Source organism: Monodon monoceros, unplaced genomic scaffold (assembly GCF_005190385.1).
Source record: "Monodon monoceros isolate NGI ecotype Baffin Bay Population unplaced genomic scaffold, NGI_Narwhal_1 Contig174_ctg1, whole genome shotgun sequence".
In the NCBI taxonomy this organism is placed as follows: Eukaryota; Metazoa; Chordata; class Mammalia; order Artiodactyla; family Monodontidae; genus Monodon; species Monodon monoceros.
In genome coordinates, this window is record NW_021697627.1 from 865665 (window position 1) to 871217 (window position 5553).

Here is a 5553-nt window from a genome sequence, read left to right on the forward strand (position 1 = left end):
GACTAAGTTTAACAACAGAATTTTTATCTTGTATTATACCTTTTTTTAAAACATCTTTATTGGTGTATAATTGCCGTATATTGTTGTGTTAGTTTCTGCTGCATAACAAAGTGAATCAGCTATGCGTATACATATATCCCCATATACCCTGCATCTTGCACCTCCCTCCCACCCTCCCTATCCCACCCCTCTGGTGTTCAAAATGCAACAAAGCTGATCTCCCTGTGCTATGCAGCTGCTTCCCACTACCGATCTAGTTTATGTTTGGTAGTGTATATATGTCCATGCCCTTCTCTAACTTCATCCCAGCTTACCCTTCCCCCACCCCATGTCCTCAAGTCCATTCTCTACGTCTGCATCTTTTTTTTTTTTTTTTTTTTTGCAGTACATGGGCCTATCACTGTTGTGGCCTCTCCCGTTGTGGAGCACAGGCTCCGGAAGCGCAGGCTCAGCGGCCATGGCTCATGGGCCCAGCCACTCCGTGGCCTGTGGGATCTTCCCAGACTGGGGAAGGAACCCGTGTCCCCTGCATCGGCAGGAGGACTCTCAACCACTGCGCCACCAGGGAAGCCCTCTATGTCTGCATCTTTATTCCTGTCCTGCCACTAGCTTCTTCAGAAACTTTTTTTCTTTTTTTTCGATTCCATATATATGTGTTAACAATACAGTAATTGTTTTTCTTTTTCTGACTTACTTCACTCTACATGACAGTCTCTAGGTCCATCCACGTCATTACAAATAATTCAATTTAGGTGTTTTCTTATGGCTGAGTAACATTGCATTGTATATATGTGCCACATCTTCTTTATCCATTCATTTCTCAACGGACATTTCTCAATGGACATCCTCCATTTCTCATTGGAGGTTGCCTTCATGCCCTGGCTATTGTAAACAGAGCTGCAATGAACATGGTGGTACATGACTATTTTTATATTATGGTTTTCTCAGGGTATATGCTCATTAGTGGGACTGCTGGGTCATATGGTAGTTCAATTTTAGTTTTGTAAGTAATATCCACACTGTTTTCCATAGTGGCTGTATCAATTTACATTCCCACTACCAGTGCAAGAGGGTTCCCTTTATCCACACCCTGCCCAGCATTTATTGTTTGTAGATGTTTTGATGATGGACATTCTGAATGGTGTGAGGTGATACCACATTGAAGTTTTGATTTGCATGTCTCTAATGATTAGTGATGTTGAGCATCCTTTCATGTGTTTGTTGAAAATCTTATGTCTTCTTTGGAGAAATGTCTGTTCAGGTGTTCTGCCCATTTTGGGATTGGATTGTTTGTTGTTTTAATATTGAGCTGCATGAGCTGCTTGTATATTTTGGATATTAATCCTTTGTCAGTTGCTTCATTTGCAAATACTTTCCACCATTCTAAGGGTTCTCTTTTCATCTTGTTTATGGTTTCCTTAGTTGTACAAAAAGCTTTTAAGTTTCATTAGGTCTCATTTATTTTTTCTTTGTACTTCCATTTCTCTAGGAGGTGGGTCAAAAAGGATCCTGCTGTGATTTATGTCATAGAGTGTTCTGCCTATGTTTTCCTCTAAGAGTTATATAGTGTCTGGCCTTACATTTAGGTCTTTAAACCATTTTGAGTTTATTTTTGTGTATGGTGTTATGGAGTGTTCGAATTTCATTCTTTTACACATAGCTGTTCAGTTTTCTCAGCACCACTTATTGAAGAGGCTGTCTTTTCTCTATTGTATATTCTTGCCTCCTTTATCAAAAATAAGGTGACCATATGTGCCTGGGTTTCTCTCTGGGCTTTCTATCCTGTTCCATTGATCTATATTTCTGTTTTTGTGTGAGTATCATACTGTCTTGATGACTGTAGCTTTGTAGTATAATCTGAAGTCAGTGAGCCTGATTCCTCCAGCTCCGTTTTTCTTTCTCAAGATTGCTTTGGCTATTTGGGGTCTTTTGTGTTTCCATACAAACTGTGAAATTTTTTGTTATAATTCTGTGAAAAATGTCATTGATAGTTTGATAGGGATTGCACTGAATCTGTAGACTGCTTTGGGTAGTAGAGTCATTTTCACAATGTTGATTCTTCCAATCCAAGAACATGGTATATCTGTCCAGCTGTTTGTATAATCTTTAATTTCTTTCATCAATGTCTTATAGTTTTCTGCATACAGGTGTTCTGTCTCCTTAGGTAGGTTTATTCCTAGGTATTTTATTCTTTTTGTGGCAATGGTAAACAGGAGTGTTTCCTTAATTTCTCTTTCAGATTTTTCACCATTAGTGTATAAGGATGCCAGAGATTTCTGTGCATTAATTTTGTATCCTGCTACTTTACCAAATTAATTGATTAGCTCTAGTTGTTTTCTGGTAGCAACGTTAGGATTTTCTATGCATATTAGCATGTCATCTGCAAACAGTGACATTTTTACTTCTTCTTTTCCAATTTGGATTCCTTTTATTTTTCTTCTCTGATTGCTGTGGCTAAAACTTCCAAAACTATGTTGAATGATACTGGTGAGAATGGGCAAATTTGTCTTGTTCCTAATCTTAATGGAAATGGTTTTAGGATTTCACCATTGAGAACGATGTTGACTGTGGGGTTGTCATATATGGCCTTTATTATATTGAGGCACACTCCCTCCTTGCCTACTTTCTGGAGTGTTTTTATCATAAATGGGTGTTGAATATTGTCAAAAGCTTTTTCTGCATCTATTGAGATGATAATATGGATTTTCTCCTTCAATGTTAGTATGGTGTATCACATTGATTGATTTGTGTATATTGAGGAATCATGCATTCCTGGGATAAACCTCACTTTATCATGGTGTATGATCCTTTTAATGTGCTGTTGGATTCTGTTTGCTAGTATTTTTTTGAGGATTTTTGCATCTATGTCCATCAGGAATATTGGCCTGTAGTTTTCTGTCTTTGTGACATCTTTGTCTGGTTTTGGTATCAGAGTGATGGTGTCCTCGTAGAATGAGTTTGGGAGTGTTCCTCCCTCTGATATATTTTGGAAGAGTTTGAGAAAGATAGGTGTTAGCTCTTATCTAAATGTTTGATAGAATTCACCTGTGAAGCTATGTGGTCCTGAGCTTTTCTTTGTTGGAAGATTTTTAATAACAGTTCAATTTCAGTGCTTGTGATTGGTCTGTTTATATTTTCTGTTTCTTCCTGGTTCAGTCTTGGAAGGTTGTGCTTTTCTAAGAATTTGTCCATTTCTTCCAGGTTGTCCATTTTATGACATCTAGTTGCTTGTAATAATCTCTCATGATCCTTTGTATTTCTGCAATGTCAATTGTTGCTTTTCATTTCTAATTCTATTGAGTCTTCTCCTTTTCTTGATGAGTCTGGTTAATGTTCTATCAATTTTGTTTATCTTCTCAAAGAACAAGCTTTTAGATTTGTTGATCTTTGCTATTGTTTCCTTCATTTCTTTTTCATTTATTTTTGATCTGATCTTTATGATTTCTTTCCTTCTGCCAACTCTGGGTTTTGGGGTTTTTTTTCTTTTTTTCTTCTTTCTCTGATTGCTTTAGGTGTAAGTTTAGGGTTTTTATCTGAGATTTTTCTTGTATCTTTATGTTGGATTGTATTGCTATAAACATCCCTCTTAGAACTGCTTTTGCTGCATCCCATAGGTTTTGGGTCATCATCTTTTCATTGTCATTTGTTTCTAGGTATTTTCTGATTTCCTCTTTGATTTCTTCAGTGATCTCTTGGTTATTAAGTAGTGTATTGTTTAGTTTATATATGTTTGTATTTTTATAGTTTTTTTCCTGTAATTGATATCTATTCTTCCAGCATTATCTTTGGAAAAGATACTTGATACAATTTCAATTTTCTTATATTTGCCAAGGTTTGATTTGTGGAATGTCCTATAAATATCAATTAAGTCCATCTTGTTTAATATATCATTTAAAGCTTGTGTTTCCTTATTTATTTTCACCTTGGATGATCTGTCCATTGGTGAAAGGGGGTGTTAATAATGTCCCCTACTATTATTGTGTTACTCTCAATTTCCCCTTTTATGTCTGTTAGCATTTGCCTTGTGTACTGAGGTGCTCCTATGTTGGGTGCATAAGTATTTACAATTGTTATAGCTTCTTCTTGGATTGATCCCTTGATCATTATGTAGTGGCCTTCTTTGTCTCTTGTAATAGTCTTTATCTTAAAGTCTATTTTTTTCTGATAAGAAAATTGCTACTCCAGCTTTCTTTTGATTTCCCTTTGCATGGAATATCTTTTTCCATCCCCTCACTTTCAGTCGGTATGTGTCCCTTCGTCTGAAGTGGGTCTCTTGTAGACAGCATATATATACATGTCTTTTTATTTTGTATCCATTCAGCCAGTCTGTGTCTTTTGGTTGGAGCATTTAATCCAATTACATTTCAGGTAGTTATCAATATGTATATTCCTATTACCATTTTCTTAATTGTTTTGTGTTTATTATTATAGGTCCTTTCCTTCTCTTTCATTTCCTTTCTAGAGAAGTTCCTTTAGCATTTGGTGTAAAGCAGGTTTGGTGGTGCTGAATTCTCTTAGCTTTTGCTTGTCTGTAAATGTTTTAATTTCTCTGTCAAACTTGAACAAGATGCTTGCTGGTAATCTTGGTTGTAGGTTTTTCACTTTCATCACTTAAAATATGTCCTGCCATGCCCTGCTGGCTTGAAGAGTTTCTTCTGAAAGATCAGCTGTTAACCATATGGTGATGCCCTTGTAAGTTATTTGTTATTTTTCTCTTGGTGTTTTTAATATTTTTATTTGTATTTAACTTTTGTTAGCTTGATAAATATGTTTCTTGGCGTGTTTCTCCTTTGATTTATCCTGTATGGGACTCTCTGCCCTTCCTGGAGTTGACTATTTCCCTTCCCATGTTAAGGAAGTTTTCAACTATAATCTCTTCAAATATTTTCTCAGACCCTTTCTTTTTCTCTTCTTCTTCTGGGACCCCTATAATTTGAATGTTGGTGCATGTAATGTTGTCCCAGAAGTCTCTGAGCCTGTCCTCAATTCTTTTCAATCTTTTTTCTTCATTCTGCTCTGCAGTGGTTATTTCCAATTTTGTGTTCCTGGTCACTTATCAGTTCTTCTGCCTCAGTTATTCTGCTATTGATTCCTTCTAGATAATTTTTAATATCATTTATTGTGTTTTTCCTCATTGTTTGTTTGCTCCTTAGTTCTTCTAAGTCCTTGTTAAACGTTTCTTGTATTTTCTCCATTCTATTTCCAAGATTTTGGATATCTTTACTATTATTACTCTGAATTCTTTACAGGTAGGCTGCCTATTTCCTCATTTGTTTGGTCTGATGTGTTTTTACCTGCTCCTTTATCTGCTGCATATTTCTCTGTCTTCCCATTTTGCTTAACTTACTGTGTTTTCGGGTCTCCTTTTCATAGGCTCTGGGTTCGTAGTTCCCATTGTTTTTGGTGTCTGCCCCCAGTGGGTAATGTTGGTTCATTGTGTTATGTAGGCTACCTGGTGTACTAGACTGGTGCCTCTGTTCTGGTGGATGAGGCTGGATCTTTTGTTTCTGGTGGGCAGGACCATATCTCGTGGTGTGTTTGGGGTTGTCTGTG